The 17,289-nt window shown below is 45.9% G+C and overlaps 1 long non-coding RNA gene across 3 annotated transcripts in view; it reads right to left on the reverse strand.

The window, feature by feature from the left end:
• The window catches only part of LOC138488393 (uncharacterized), a 99,372-nt gene that overhangs the window by 10,010 nt on the left and 72,073 nt on the right, over nucleotides 1-17,289 (reverse strand). For all 3 annotated transcript variants that reach the window (XR_011274653.1, XR_011274654.1, XR_011274652.1), the window contains one exon: nucleotides 8,634-8,761. This is a non-coding gene — a long non-coding RNA (uncharacterized lncRNA). The remainder of the gene's footprint in view (nucleotides 1-8,633; nucleotides 8,762-17,289) is intronic.

Below are 17,289 nucleotides of genomic sequence, written 5' to 3' on the forward strand. Positions count from 1 at the left end.
TTCAGAGTGGTCTGGACCCCTTTTGTAATGGTGCAGACAGTCTAAAAGAGGGTGGTGTGGAAGGTTGCAGAGAGCAGTGCCAGTGGTTCAGAGTTACTCAAACCTTCCACGCATCACTTTTTTGGTTAGTGCTTTCAATGAATTCCTGCAAAAACAGTTTTCTTTGAATATCAAAACTTTATATCTCCAAAATTCTTGCATAGCGGGGCTGTGACATCTCTGGCCAAAATACCTGTGCCACTCTGTTTGCTTTCTGAACTGCAATAGTGAGGTCGTATGGTATTGTAGTAAATGCTTACAAAGCGCACTTTGACCGTGAAAAGGTATCAGTTGCTAGATTGCTTGAGAAAGCAACATGGCACACAGGCAGGAATTTAAATTATCAACGTGGAAATAACATTTTTTATTTCTTCCTGAACTCCAGACGATTGCTAGTGAATTGCAAATCAACGTGCAGGGCATTCCAAAGTTTTACAGCCAGAAAAGAGAAGGCCCAACCCCCCCATCTAACCAGTCTAGTCCTAGGTACCTCTAGAAGGCTGGCAGAAGGTGAATGCAATATGCGTAATGTCTTATAATGTATAAACTGCTCTGTGAAAAAGGCGCTAGGCACACAGATTTAAATTGAATACATTTCTCCAACAGAAACCAATGCAGCGGTTTCAGTGCTGCAGTAATATGTTCCCTCCAGTCCAACTGAAAGATCATACGAGTGGCAGCATTCTGTACAATCTGCAATTTACAGAAGGTGGATTTGGCCAACTCCAGACATGTCGCATTGCAGAAATCCAGACGGCTGGCTATGAAAGCATTAACTGGATTCTGTGTGGAAAGGAAGCATAGTCCAGAAATCTCTTCAGTGTCTGCAAATCATAGAAACAGGTACTGGTCATTTCGCTGGGATCCAGCCAAATCTCTGGATCCCTCACTATGTGGTATGGATTAGGACAAGATCCAAGAACGTTAAGCCAAAATTCCTCCAGACAATGGTTAAAGTCTGCAGGTATTAATATCACATTTTAGACAATTGGTATTCATCCAAACTGACCTGCTCCAAACATCTTTGAAACAATCAGCCCGTTGCCTGTCTGAATGCCCCAAACGGAAAATCAGTTGGGTATCATCTCCATAAATGTAAAATTGGCCTCAAACGATTGAATGATATATGCTAAACTTCTCCTATACAGATTGAAAAGCAATGGGCTAAGTGGAGAACCCTGTGAGATTCCACAAGTCACAGGAAATTTGATAGATTAAAAATGATGCAGCACAACTGATTGGTATCTACCCGAAAGAAATTATGAGTGCCAAACCAGCGCCTTATCTGTCACATCAAAGTTATGGAGTTGGGATAGTAAAATGAAATGGTCGATGGTATCGAAGTAGGCTGAAAGCTCGAACAGTAACAAGGCCCCCGCCTTGTGGCATCCATCATGCAATACATGTTGCCCATGGCAGCCACTACCGCCAGTTCAATACTGAGGCCAGGGCGGAATCTAGATTGTCCCTGCTCCGTTTATCAGTGTGGGAAGCTGATGTTATGTCAATCTGGAAAAATGAATACCCTTCATTTGAATGACAGACGTAACTTGATGGCCGTAGGCCAACCGTCTTATGCACCGAATTATAGAAATATAGACTGTTATGCTTGACCAACGAGCGGCCATTTTAAACGTAGCAAGAATCGCCATTTTGCTTGTTAACCATTGCTCATTGCTTTCTGTCTAAACTGCTTTGCAGCTTGCAATTCTTGCAGATTCTGCTTACTCTGCTCAACTGTTAACATTGTTGTCTGAATATGAAAGGGCAAGGTCGCGGGACTGAGGAGTTCGTTGAAAACTCCTGAGTAGCCCAGAAAGGAATGCCCACGATCCCTCTCTGTAGCCTTGAGGGAGAGCTGCAGGGCATTTAATCACTTAACAGCTGCCAGCCAGTCTCGTACGATGGTTGAATATGTTAGAATAAAACAGCTAAAGGCTTGAATTATGCTCTTCCTACGGCCCCCCTTCACAAAACCCTGTAGAGCGTGTCGGCTCCCAGGACACAAATAGTACCTCATAGATAGCAAAGCTTGGAATGTGGCTCTTCCCCCGTGTGCAGCTTGCTTCCAAGAACAGAACCACCGTGTTCTGTTCAACAACTAAAAGATGCCTCCGCACTTTCTAAATTGCACATGGTTACTAGAATAGACATCGAAAGTGTCATAATTGTCATACCCGTCGGAAATGTCCATCGTCATCCCGAGTTCAAAGAAACTTAATAAAGGAGGGTGTTAAACATGACGTAGCTGATTGTATGATATGCATTTTGTATATATGTAACTGATGTACGTAATTTGCTCTCTTGCGTCCCTCGAGGTCTAGGAAACTCGCGGGGCGTGAGACCAGAATTGGCCAATTGGGACTATTTTTGCTTGCAATAAACCCTAGCATTGGGAATTTGAACCTCGTGTCTGGCGCATCCTTTCGTGTATGGTTATTGCCTTGTTTCCATATCGCGAGGGACCCTTAGGGGCCCCTTTCAGTTAGACCCCCAGAAAATCCAGGAGTATCTCGTTGTAATCAATGTGTAATATAACAATGGTCATTTAAAGGTAACGGGCAATGAAAATAATCAGTTGTTTGTGGCGTATGGTGAAAACCTGCACTGCCCATTAGAGGCACTGAAAATGTCACTCCCTTTGCACATGCCCCCAGTGGCGTGGTTTGGGTGGAATTAGATCACAATTTGGAAAGCAAACACAGCAAGTGGGATACATTAATGCCAACTCTGCCATCTTTTGATAGAAAATACAATTCTGAAAAATTTACTTATTGAAAATCATTCGTTTGAAAGCGAAACTCAAATGTTTGAAAAAACAGTTTTTATTTCACTTTTAGGTCCCTTGCCTAACTTGCTCACACTGTCTGGATTAACCTACTGAGCTTCTTCCACCCCTTAGCGAAATCTTTGGCCTGCTGTTCATATTCCTCTATTAACACCAGATGATGCTCTAAAAATGCTAAGTGCTTTAGAATATGTGCACACATTAATATTTCTCCCAAGAATGCGTACATACACAACAAAAACGAAATGGGATATTCCCCAGCATTGTATCCTTTATAGATTCACATGCTGTGCATATTCCACGGCGTCAAGCTGGGAATCCTAAGTTATAATAATATATATATATATATATATATACATACACACACACACACACACACACACACACACACTTCACTAAAATGTTTGTGCATTTTGTAATGCCATCTACTTCGTTAAGGCTGATCCAATGGGACATCGAGAATCAGGCTCCTCCTCGCCAGCCTTTCTCAGATTCTAGCCGCGTGTCAAACTGGATGGAGTCCTCGTGTTCGTTCTCTTCAAGAGAAAGAAACTGTGTTGATCAAAAAATTACATATACTTCAAAGGTATCAGCTGTTTCACAAAGTTTCTACATTTGGAAAGCAGGACCATCAAGAAAATGGAAAAGGCTAAAAAGAAGTCTGTTTAAGGCCTGCAACTCCGGCGGCCATAAAAATGTCTTTGAAGTCAACAGACACAGTGAGTTTATCTACTGCCTTAATCTCAGTCATTTGGTCGATGATTGCAAGATCTGTCAAGTTTTTAGCTCCAAACCCCTCAAAGACAGACATCAGCGACTGGTGTGTTGGCTCCAGGGGGGCATTATCTGCTGCTGGAGTCCAAAAGAAGCATTGTCTTACCCAGGGGGAACAGGTAAGACAATGCTTCTTTCCAGGGAAAGGGCTAGATCTGAGGAAAGACCACATAAAAGCAGAAATGTTGCCATGGTGAGGAACCGTCTTTGGCAGGTGCTGCAGAGGTAAGGGCCTCAACATCTTCATCGTCAACAACATTTTCACTGACCACACAGCACAACCTCAACCCTTCAACTACGGGTGCAACAGATGGATGGCCCTCCTCGTCGTCGACGGCGCGCTTGTCGACCACATAAACGGAGACCTAACAACCAAATCAACGGCTACAGTGGCGCGGACAACAAAAATGTTGTTGTCGACGACTGCAGAGCCAGGATATTCATCGACAAGCCTGTCGCTGGTGACAAACAAGAAAAGGTTTGTTGTCCATGACTACAAAAACAGGACATTCATCGATGAGCCCGTCTACCATGCACTCGTCAACAAAAACAGCAGTAAAAGGAAGGACCGAAATCGCTCTGTCTACGGACTGGTCTGCGACCAAAAACCCAAAGGCACACTCGTCGAATAAAGCGCACTGGTCCACTAAAGGACCACCATCCACGAGCATGACGACTATATGAAGTCAACGGAAGGGACGGAGGCTACCAGGCTGTCCACCAAGGTGAAGCTTAAACAAGCACTTGTGTCATTGGGTGAAAACACTGGTGGCTCGTCGGCCATGGGAAGTAAGGAGACAGGGTCCACCCCACCTTTGTCGTTGACAAGATCATCGTCCATACCCGGAAGTGAGAAAACTCTGCAAAGACTGGAGGAAACCTTACCGGCTACAGATAAAGGGGCGCCAGTTGTCCCCGCAGAAAGTGCAGTCACGCAAACAGAAGGCCAGAGAGAACCTCATTGGGTGGAAGAACTGGAGCAGGTGTATACCTCGCCAGTGTCCCCAATCATTTATTCAGATGTAATGCCAGGGGATATCCTGCAGCACGAAATTGACTCAGATGTTGTGTCCCAGCAAGCGCAATCCTCACATTCTTGAGACTCGCAACAGCTACAGCCACCCACACCTGGAAGGTGCCAGATGCACATGGAGCGTCAAGAACCCACGACTTCTGCACCTATGGTACAGATAATGGGACATGGACTGGCTTGTTCACATCCAGCTCTGCCAAGTCAGTCACTGTTAAACCCGCAGACTCTACTATCACTGCAGGTCATCTCATCTTTGCAAGCAGTGTTCTCACAGCTACTAGTTAGACTGCCACCAGCTCAATCAGGGAAGCACCAGCCAGAGGGGCATCTAACCATCTCACTCCTCAGGCCCCTAACTAGATCGGCAACAGGGTTGAGACTTCACTCTGCGTGTATTTCACCATCAAGGTCAGACAGGCGTCACCAGTGAGGTCCAAGTCACCAATCAGGGCGATGTCACCAGTGGAGTCAAGATCGTCACACAGGTCGGCGGACTGCCGCTAGTACTTAAAAGCCAAGTCTAAAAGAATCTCAACACAGCATGAGGCCCTACGGCCGGTTGTGACAAGGATGGCGGCACTGCTCCCACAAGTGCCCTCGAGCAGAATCAGGGAGCAGGAAGTTAGGTAAGAATTGGCGCAGTCACACTGTGCGAGACTACACAAGACTTATATGCGTGGTATTAGGTAACCCACCTTTTGATATTGGTCTGTACTACACAAGTTGATAGTGTGACTGAGCAGCCACGTCTATCTCAAGAGGGGTAAATGTGAGCTGTAGAGCTGTACAAATGAAATCTGTCAATACATGTAACCAAGTAACACACTCAAGGTTTCAGTTATAAATAGTTATTAATGTATTTAACATCAGTTTTTAGTAAAGCATTTTTTTAAAAGGCAATTGTTTGTAACAGCCAAGCAAACTTTGGAATTACTTTTCAAAATCAATAAAGCTGGTCAATACTCTTTGGAGATGCCAATACTTGTCTCCTACACCCTAAAGGGACTTCAATAACAAGGATAGTATTGCATTAATATATAACGCCAATATACTCTTTAGACTCTGAGTTTCAGAAAGGAAGGATTAAGGTAAAATAATATAAAGGTTAGAAAGTTTACTAATACTGTGAGGACAATGGGAATCTTCCAATGAAGTCTAGGTAAGCCTTTCCCAGCAGAAACAGTGTTCAACACATTTCAACCTATGAGGGACAAGCAATGCCAAGACAGCCAAAGTCATTTGGACAAAGTCAATAGTGCTGATACACTTCTTGAATAAGAGTCTTTCACAAAAGTCAGATAGTCAGAAAATCACTGTAGGCACACAAGATGTTAAGCCTTTGCAAAAGGAAGTTGAAATAAACTCAGAAAGTTAAGCAAGTGCAAATCTCAAGGGAGACCGCACGACTTAAGGCAAGAAGGTAAGAACCCCCAAGCCCAAACAGTACCTCTAGTTAAAAGAAAAGTGGTCCAGCTGGATTCCATCTTGTTACAGCAAAGCAGACCCTGGTTCTTGAGTCTCAGTCGTGAGGACAAGAGGGAGGACGTCTGGAGGGCTTCTGCGACAGTACTCGGGAAGGTCGTCGGCAGCTATGATATGATATGGCATTTGTAACGCGCCTATACACAAGTGTTTCAAGGCGCGACGAGGCAGGGAGGGGGGAACAAGGGGAAGACAGACAACGATCCTACTAGGCCAGGTGTCATTCAGACCGCGCAAGTGCAGGGGTAGGGGGAAGGGAAAAGTGCAAGGGGAAAAGTGCAGTACAAGTAAGTAGAATAAGTAAATAAATAGGGCCAGCTGGTGGCAAGTGCAAGGCAAGTGCAGACAAGTGCTGGGAAAGGGGGGGCTGTAGGGATACAGAGACAGTCCCTCAGTGCAGGGGTTGCCAGGGAGGCAGTGCAGGAGGAGAGTGGCTGGGCCCAGGACCGAGGTCGGTGAGAGTGGCCCAGTTGCAGATTTGGTGCAGATTCAGTCAATAATTTAGCAGGGGAGAGGGAGAGAGAAAGCAGAAGCAAAGAGGAAGGTTTTGAGGTGCTTCCGGAACCGGAGATGGTTCTCCTGAAGTTTCAGGGAGGCAGGAAGGCTGTTCCAGAGGGAGGCCCCTGCCACGGCGAGAGATCGACCCCCAACTCGTTGCTTCGAGAAGCGGCTGACCCTGAGGGAGTTGGAGATGGATGAGCGAAGGGCTCGGGAAGGAAGATATTTAGGAAGAGAGAGTTGAAGGTATTTAGGCCCCAGGCCCTAGAAGGCCTTGTGAACAATGCAGAGGGTTTTGAACTTAATCCTCGCAGCCACTGGGAGCCAGTGTAGAGATTTCAGTCCTGGAGAGATACGGTCCTTGGGCTTGAGGCCAAGGACAAGTCTCGCAGTTCTGTTCTGGATGAGTTGCAGGGGGCGGAGAGTGGAGGCAGGCAGATTAAGATAGAGGCTGTTACAGTAGTCCAGCTTCGAGAGAACCAGGGCTCGGGAGAAAGTGAGCTTCTGGGGGAAGGAGAGGAAGGGAAGAATACCTCTGAGGAGGTGCAGCTGGTAGTGTGACTTCTTAGAGACGTCAGATATATAAAGAGAGGAGAGTGTGGAGTCGAAGATGACCCCGAGGTTTTTTGCCTTGCAGGTAGGAGCAGGAGGAGGGCCAAGCGAGGCTGGCCAGAGAGCTACAGGGAAGGAGGGAGTGGGTGTGCCGATGAGTAGAATCTCAGTCTTACTAGCATTAAGGCAGAGATCATTGGCGGCACACCATTCCTGGATGGCAGACAGACAGTCAGAGATGACGGAAGGAAAGGAGGAGGCCGAGGGTAGCCTGAAAATGAGCTGGGTGTCGTCCGCATAGCACTGAAAGTAGGGGCAGAGAGCGGCGATGCGGTGGGCAAGGAGTGCCAGATACTGGTTGAACAGCCAGGGAGAGAGATTAGATCCCTGGGGAACACCACAGGTGGAGAAAAAGATGTCAGAGAGGAAGGACCCAAGTTGGACCTGGGAGGGTCGATTGGAAAGGAAAGAGGTCAGCCACGCCAGAGCCTGACCAGTGATACCCAGGTCATCACGGAGACGGTTGAGCAGGATGGCATGGTTGACAGTGTCAAAGGCAGAAGAGAGATCGAGCAGAATGAGAACACACGGAGTGTTGGAGTCGAGGTTCAAGAGCAGGTCCTCACGGATGTTCAGGAGAGCAGTTTCCGTGCTTCTGGCCGCTCTGAAGCCAGATTGATGGTCATGGAGACTACCAACAGTTTCAGCATGGAGGTTAAGCTGGGAGATGGCCAGTTTCTCCAGGAGCTTGCCTATGGGCTCTTTTCGATTCAGCAGCACTTTGCAAACAGCACTGATGCAGAACAAATTTCCAGTTGGACTTTCCTTGCTCCCTCGGTCCTGGCCTCTGGTGAGGGGACTCTGGATTGGGATTTCCTGCTTCTGGAGTGTCCTTAGGAGGCAATGTGACAGAGGACTCAGGCTACCCCACCCTTTTGGCACTTGCCGGGAGTTTTTCACAACACGATTGACAGATCCTATGATTTTTTCTGTGCATACATTCAAAAAGATCACCAATGTAACATTTATATAAATGACGTCTTTATTTTTCTCATATCTTGATGCTTTGGTAAAAACCGACTTGAGGCTGTTTGATTTATTGTACATGTGTTACCATGTTAGACCAAACACATTTTCCTGGTGCCCACATATGTCATATTGTACATTCATATCACAATCATGCAGTATGTTTTTTTAACACAGTGAGAGGGTTAGTATTGGTGATGACTTAGAGTGTGGTTCCCATGACCAAACATCTATCTAGTCGACACAATTGGTGTTTCTAGCATGAACTAATGTTGTTGATGTTCTGATGCCGTCCTCAGGACTGGTAGGAAGGGGCTATGGTGAGTATCTTGCTTTGTCACGCCTATCGTAAGTACGCATCTAAAAAAAATGGGCGAGTTTAAAATTAGAACATTGGTGCATCTGTGCAAATTTTAAATGCCTGGGGCGTGTGTGTCCTACCTGTGCTGATTTCTTCAGTGCCTCGGGTTGGAAGTGTATATTTTCTTAAGCGGAGCCTTCAGTGCGCCGTGTGTTATTCATCCGCTCCAAGTAGATTGGATGACTCATGTTGTTACTTTTCTTAGTAGCTGTAAAAAATGGTAACATTGTATTAGGGATTGTCTATACAAGTTATTTCAGACAAATAATGGTGTAGAGAGAGCATTTGCCTTATGCTGTCTGTACGTGCTGCTTCTTTGCTATACCTCTTAGGGAAGTGGCCATATTGTCATTGCTAGCTAAACAACTTGTTGCTTCTACTGGCTGGACGAAAATGTCTGTGATGAGCTGAGCCTTTGTAATTCGTAGTAGGCTGCCTCTGCTGGAGTGGTCCCGACTGGTTTGTGCCTTGTACAGAGCCGATCTTGCTCAAAAACAACCCCTAATGGGTCTAAAAACTACAGCTACTTGCATGGATTGCTTACCTGCAAGACGCGGTCTCCTCGAGGAGCTGTGGATTGCTGTGCGGTAGTGTTCCGTCCAGTGCGCGTGCGTGCTGGCGGATGTGGTTTCTGCTGTGTATTTTAATGCTGTTGGACTAGTCGTTAGGCAACAGCATGCTACTTTCTTGCGCATGCGCATTGTTGATAGGCGATGTTTCAGCTTCTAGTTAGTGTACAGATTACTCAATAACACAGACTGTGGGCAGCTCGTGCCTTACGTGACAGCTGTGCAGGAGAAGAGAGAAAAGGGGGAAGGCTGCACTATCCCAACCTTGATGAGCGTGCACTTGGTGTGGGGGCCTTGCAGACCATCTGTTGCAGGGTCAATTTTCACGTGCCAGATAATTGATCTATGACTTAACACGTGTCCGATTACTATTGAGTTTTGTTACCAATATTACTACACCACTTATTATACATCAAGCATATTTCTGTCTTTGATAATTTCATTCATACATCAAATTTCACCTGTTAAATTTTCGTCCCACTTAATATTGTGCCATGAATTATTGAACGATAAATACTGTCCATTATGCAGTTACACGCATCATTGTTCTTGCTGTGCCTATTAGGGCAATTAGTGCACTTGATGAGTTCTAGTATACTGGGATCCAGTTAGTGGTCTGCACCATGTATAGTGTGTATAATACGGTGGAAGGGAACCGTTGAGTCCTGTCTTGATTGTGTCTAGGCAATGGATCAATTTTTGCTCGAGTTTTCTCAGCTCTTGTCCCGGTCTCCTCCTCTGGCTTTTGCATTGATGGACTGAATGATGAACCAGTGCAGTTCGGTGTGTTGGTGTTTCAATTTGGCAAAATGCACCACCATTGGTTTATCTTCGATTAAGTTCTTGAGGCAGGATCTGTGTTCACAGATTTGCTGCCTGATCTCACGTTTGCTCTTGCCTATGTAAAGTAGGTTGCATGGCCATTTTATTACATAGATGCTCCACCCGGTGAGGCAATTTGTGAAAGTTTTGTGTTTCCACATAGTTCCATTCAGTGAGACTTCTTTTTGATCCTTCGTGAGGTTGCATACTGAACATTTCCCGCATCAACAGTGTCCCACTACTGGTGGGAGATGCCACAGATTCATTTGATTGCTTCTCTGTTTTTTTGTGATTTGGTATGTACGGACTAGTCGATTTCTAAGGTTCTGGCTTCTCTTGAAGGTGAATCTTGTTTATCTGGGAGGAAAGTGTCCGTTTGGAGAAGATTCCAGTTGTTCAGAATCATTTTTCTAATGGCGTTGCTTACTGGTGTGAACGTGGTCACACATGTTATTTTTTCTTTGTGTTCTTCCCTTTGGTATTTGGTGAGGCAGTTTGTTCTGTTGGTGTTCCTTGCTGTCTTGCGAGCCTTCTTGATAATTTGTGACGGATAACATCGTGCTTTTAGATGGTTCTCCAAGTCTTTCCCATGATGGTCGAATTCAGGTATTGTGGTACAATTCCTCCTTATCCTCAGGAATTGTCTGAATGGGAGGTTTTCTCTCACTGCTTGAGGGTGGAAGCTTTTGAAACTCAACAAGGTGTTTTTATCTGTAGGTTTTCGGTATAGAGTTGTGGCAATTGTCCCGTTTTCTGTAATCTGGATGTCAAGGTCCAAAAAGGCAATATGAATGGGATCATAATGCATGGTGTATTTGATGCATGGATCTCTGCTGTTTAGCCACGTATGGAATTCTTGTAATAGAGCAATTGTTCCTCTCCAAACTGTAAAAATGTTGTCGATGTATCGGACCCATCCAACCAGTTGGTTCTTGTACCTGTTGTTATTGTAAATGAATGTCGTTTCTAGGTTGTCCATATATAAGTTTGTGACATCCGGTGCAAGAGTGGATCCCATACCAGTGCCACGTTTCTATTGGTAATGTTGTCCCTGGTACATGAAAAAATTCTCTGAGTGCTAGGCGGATACACACTTGAATGAAAGATGTGGGTGTGGACACGTCTTTTTTTAATACCTCTATACATTCCCTCTGTGGGATGCTTGTATAGAGTGCTTCAACACCAAAAGTTACTAGGATTTCGTGCTGCTGTGTTTTGATGTTGTCTAAGTGGTGGATCATGGCTGTGGTATCTTGGATAAAGGACTTCATTTTCCTTACACATGGGCATAAAAATACGTCCGTGTATATGGAGAGGGGCTCCAGGAGTAAGCCTATTGCCGATACTATTGGTCTCCCGGGGGGTTGATTTCATGTTTGTGTATCTTGGGGATACAGTAGAATGCGGGTGTCACGGGGTATTCTTTGATGAGAAAAGACTTCTCGTCTTCGTCAATCCATCCCTGTGTTTCAGCGTATAGCATCAGACTTTTGATTTCCTTTGCAATGCGTATGCTGGGGTTGGTGTCTAGTTTCTTATAGAAGCGCATGTCGTTCAGTTGTTTTTGTACTTCCTCATATTGTTGTTTTCCCCATAGTACTATTCTGCCAACTTTATCGGCTGGTTTAACTAGGAATAGCTTGTTGTTTGCCAGATTTTGTAAGGCAATCCTTTCTTGTTGCGTGAGGTTGTATGTGTAGTGGTTTTTGGTTTTAAAGATGGAGTCCATTTCTCTTGAGATTTTGTTTTCAAATGATAACATGTCCGGGTGCACCATGGATGTCATAGGTGTGAAAGTGGATTTGGGTTCGAGTCCAGTCGTGGTATGGTCGCTCGGTTTGTCTTGTGTGGAGTTGCAGAAAAAATATGGTAGACGTATGGTCCTAAAGAATTTTCTGATTTCTAGTTCCGTGGTGAAGCAGTCTGCTTTATTTTTGGGTACAAAACTCAGTCCTTTGCTTAATACGCTGGTGTCTTCTGGTGTGGGAGTGTAGTCACTGAGGTTAAAGATCGGTATCAACAGGTCTGCTGGGTTGTGGTGCCCACTGTCGTGTTTGCATGCTGTGGTATCCCTGCTGTCGTGGCCTCCCTTGTTTGCCCCGTCCTTGAAAAACTGGACCTCTTGGTTTTGCTCCTTCCTGCTGCTGTTGAGGAGGACCTGCTGCTTGTCAAGTCTGACCCATTGCTGTTCGAAGAATTAGAAAAGGAAACACATTTCCTAGGGACCCTTTGTTGGTTATGGGAACTTCCTCTGTTGGTGTTACTGTTGTATTGTTGTTGGTAAAATCCCGGCACGAGGTATGGATATGTTTTTTCTTCTTTGCAGGGGCATCACAGAGCTAAGGGAAACAGGGGATTCCAAAATCTCCACTATTTCAGGATGCCAAATTTTCATTATAGATCCCCAGACTCTGGCATAGAAGTGTCCAAAACTCCACCGTGTCAGAGCCTAAAATAAAGAAATTCACCACCCAGCTTGCCCAAAATGCACATTACCTTTTTCCGCCTAAGGAGAAGGAGGGTAGATTTTATGCCCCGGTCCAAGTGCCAGGTGAATGTACATTTTCAGCACTGGTGGACACTGGATCCCAAGCCACTCTTCTGTCAAAAAGGGCCTTTGAGCAGCTAAATTCAGGAAGGGGGGGGTGGGGTGGGGGGGGGGGGAAGAGATACCAGATCCCGCTCACCCCTCTTCCTGGACAACCCCAGAACTTCGACAGGAATTAAATTCCTGTCGAGGGGAGAGCAGATTTGGAAATAAAAATTGGGCGACACAAAGTGAAACACCCGGTCATAGTTGTGACTCCACAGGGAACACCCTGTATAATAGTGAATGACATCCTGCACAGATTATCTCCCCTAATAGACTGTGTGAACAAGGTCCTCTGGAGTCAGACTAACAGGCCAATAAAATTAAAACTAAGTGTCAACCATGTTAGTTTAAACGGCACATGCCACATGGTTCAACAAAAATCTGATCATATTGAGTTTAATTTCCAAAACAATCAAATACCCGACGTTACAGTCATTGCTGTAGGACAACAAACTGGTGAGGGGAACTTCTCGCATTCCTGAAAATCAACCTTCCAGTTTTAAGTGGCATCCCACACTGGAAGGAAATACTTTGAAATTTTAATCTGAAAATCCCAATTCAATAGTCAAAAGTGATGAGAAACCAGCTCAAAGTTTAGCTGGCAATCAGAAAATTAGAGAACAGTTGTTCCTCCCTATCCAATTAAATGAGGGGAAGGAGTCTGTTCTCGCCAGAGTGTGTGTGAACAACGGAAATAGCTTCATCAGTGAAGCCATGTTCAGAAAGCTCCCAAAAGAGCCAGCCATTCCCACATTTAAATTGATCAATAAGTGGGAAATGGGTCTGGAAACTCCTAATTCCAAACTTCTCCTGCCTAGCAGGTGTATGCTCAAAATTTCTATAGGTAACAAAAGCATAGAACATATTTGTTGGGTTGTACGAGATGTCCCTGCTGCATTCTATTTAGGCAGTGACATTCTCAATTGGTTTGCAATTAATTTAGACCTGATAAATTACAAGGCCTGGTCCCGACTAGGGGGGCAATCCCATGGGGTTTGATGATTCAGAAAAAGCATTTCGGTCAACCCAATTACTGCCGTATGCGGTTGAAGTTCAAATTGGAGAGGAGGTCACCATCCCAGGACGGACCCGACAATTCCCACTTGAATTAAAAATTAAAATAGGACAGACACTGCAAAATTCTGACGCCTATGTACATCTCAGTGCCCATCTCCAACAGCAGGGGTTGGGGTTAAACCCAATCCCATGAGTCAATGTAGAACACAACACCATTCCAATATTGATGGATAAAGGCGACCCTACGAGTATCACTTTGGGCGCAGGCACGATTATTAGAATGGCGGTTGATGACCAACATTTTTCCATGGATCTACGAAACAAACTGATGGGCCCAATCCCCACTGACTGCTTTGACAATGACAGTGACAATGACATACCACCAGACAGGATCTTCACCCGGCAAGGGGGGGAATTTCCTGGTGTACTCTTCCTGCCCTTACGGAGGAGGTGATATTCCAGGTCCACGACTGCGCCTCCTACCTGAAACCCTCTGTCCAGGTCAATACTTTAACCAGAGACCTTTCCGCACAATTGTAGGAGGCCGCTGAGATAGCAAAACCTGAAGTCTTTCCAGGCTTCAGGCAAATGGTTGAAGAGCGGGTCAACCTAGCTGATGCCTGTGAGACTCCGGAGCAAAAGTTGAAGTAGTTGTTCTTAGATTTCCAAGATATCTTTGCTGTGGACTCGTACGACTGTGGTCGCACCGAGATCCATACTACAACAATTCCCACGGATCCTGGATTGACTCCAGTATTTGTGAAGCAATATTGCTTGCCTCTCGCATCTATGGAGTCCCTGTCAGAAATAATCAAAAACCTTGAGCCCCGTGGGATAATTCGTCCAGTCCACAGCAACTTTAATAATCTGGTGCTGGGGATTTTAAAACCAAACGGCCAATGGAGACTCTGCGCAGACCTTAGGGAGCTCAATAAACAGGTTCACATGTCCCAATGGCCTCTCCCATACATTAACCAAGAACTGGACCAGATCCAGGGGTCAAAGGTATATACTGCCATTGACCTGACAAATGGGTACTGGACCGTGCCTGTCAGTAGGGAGGACCAATACAAGCTGGCCTTTACCTTCAGGGGGCAGCAGTACACGTGGACCTGGACTCCCTTTGGATACATAAACTCCTGCCATATCCAACTTGGGTGAAAGGGGTGACCTGGCCTATGTGGATGATGTCCTGATAAAAAGGTCGACTGTGGAGGAACACATAGCGGAAATCCGTTATATTCTGACCCAGTTGAGGGTTGCCGGAGAAAAACTGTCTCTCCAAAAGGCAGTGGTGTAGGACCTGGGTCAACTTCTTGGGACATGAAATAACTCCTGAGGGTCTCTGTCCCCAGGAGAAGAAAGTGGAAGCGCTTCTAAAACTGAAAGACCCCACCACTCTGCATGAGCTAAGAAGCCTCCTTGGACTGACTAATTACAGTAGGAAGTTCATTGAGGATTATGCAGAGATCACAAGTCCCCTGATCCATCTGTTGAAAGGGGGCGGGGGGGTCAAGTGGGAGTGGCGTCCAGAACAAGCCCGAGGCAGTAAAACAACTCAAAAGAAGTCTCTCACAAGTGCCTTGTCTAGCTTACCCTGTCAAAAACAAGGAGTTCTTCTTGGAGACAGGGTTCTTAAATACATGTTTGACAGCAGTATTATATCAAAAGCATTACAAGGTCAATAAAGGCATCTCCTATGCAAGCAAGACTTTATCCTCTGTGGCGGAAAAATTCAACGATTGTGAGAACGCACTCCTGGCAACGGTGTGGGCATTGAAGAATTATCGCCCGTTAATCCAGGGGGAATCCATCATAGTGGAGACTCCACACCAGCCTTTGCAATACCTCCAAAGTGACAGAATCCAGGCCGGAAATGTGAGTAATTCCAGAATAACTTCCTGGATCCTGTCAATGCAAGGCCTTCCTGTGGAGGTTAGATATGGCCAAAACAAGAAGAGTCCCCTCGTGCAAGGTCTGGCTGACTTGCATGAATGTGCCAGAAAAAACTGTCACGAGGACGAAAGTCTTAAAACTCAGGACAACATGGAGGTGTACCTGAATTCCCAGCACAAAGTGCTGAAGAAGACAAGTGCCAGGGAATGCCCACAGTTTATGTGGGCGTGTGCTCCTACTATGTTGACAACAATGGGGAAAAAGAACTGGTGGCTGGCGTGGGGAATGCCTGGGTGAATGATGCTCCGGAGCCCGCCGCTGGGTACAAAATCGGTCCCTGCAGTAGTCAGGTGGCAGAGTTGATGGCAGTTGATCAGGCCATCTTCACTGCCATCCAACACCAACTCCACAAACCGGTCCTAATCACAGATTCAGATTATGTTCGGAACGGGTTAGTGGAGCACCTGGTAAATTGGAAAACCAGAGGCATGCTGTGCGCTAATAACAAACCACTCAAACATGGCAAGCTAATACAAAATATTGATGATCTGGTCACCTCTAGTGGGATGACCATCCATTGGAAGAATATCAAGAGTCATTCAAGAATAGAGGGGCCAGACAAAACTGGAAACTACCTAGCTGATCAGCTGGCCAAAACCGGAGCCATCCCGGGAGATCTCCTTGAGATTGAGTCCCTGTTGGGGGAAATCCAGGTCACCGCTGTCACTAGGTCCCAGAAAAATACCCTCAATGAACTCTCAACTGCCCAGTGGAGTAAGGAGAGCCCAGATGCTGATTTAATCACGGCACAAAAAGGGGATCCGATTATTGGGAAATGTTATCAACACATTGAGGACCCTGAGAACTTCCCTCTCACGGATACCTATTATATTGGGAATGAGGACCTCAGAGTGTTGATGAAGTGTCCCAAAATGTTCTGAATCCAAGACGGTTTGTTGGTAAGGAGATCCATCTCTGGTTGTGACCAGCGGGTGGTACCTGCCTCATTCTGGAGCCTGATGCTAAGTCACGGCCATGACGCGGCTACAGCCAGTCATCAGGGGTTTCACACTACTCTAGAAATCTTGTGGGGCGTTGCATACTGGCCACACATGGGGCAGGACCTCGACCAATATTTGAAGAGGTTGTCTTGTGTGTGCACAAGTTCGGCCAACTTCACTCACACACCAAGCTTCCCTCCAGAACAGGGGGATGACACTGCCCTGGTCAGATTTACAAGTAGATTTCATCGGGCCCGTGAGTCGCTCCTCTAGGGGGAACAAGTGCATGTTAACATTAACATGCTTGTTTACCAAATCGGTGGAATGTCTCCTGGCCCCAAATTGCAAGGCAGAAACAGCAGCTGCCCTGATGATCAACCACATCTTCTTGCGGTTTGGCCTACCCCAAAGGATTGAGTCAGACCGAGGAAGTCACTTCACCAGTGAAGTGATGACAAAGATGTGGGAGATACTTGGGGTAAAAAGGAAACTCCACATTGCACGCCGCTGTCCTCTACTGGGGGAGTTGAGAGGTACAATAAAACAATTGTGAGCATTCTAAAAAAGTTTGTGGCAGATTCTGGGCCAAGTTGGGACATCCGATTACTGCTTGTCCTGATGGCCATCAGATCTACACCATTTTCTGCGACCAAGATGTCACCATTTGAGCTAAAGACTGGACGAAGGATGGTGCTACCTCAGCATCTGCTCTACAGAACACAAGAGCAGACACTGATAAAACTGTCATGGTCATGAAGTCAGGGGCACAGGCATGCAGGGGTTGCATGCATAGGAGACCTGGGTGGACACTGTCCTGGCACCTTTGGCGCCAGGCTCA

The sequence above is a fragment of the Ambystoma mexicanum genome, chromosome 9 (assembly GCF_040938575.1).
Source record: "Ambystoma mexicanum isolate Mex_15411 chromosome 9, UKY_AmexF1_1, whole genome shotgun sequence".
Lineage (NCBI taxonomy): Eukaryota > Metazoa > Chordata > Amphibia > Caudata > Ambystomatidae > Ambystoma > Ambystoma mexicanum.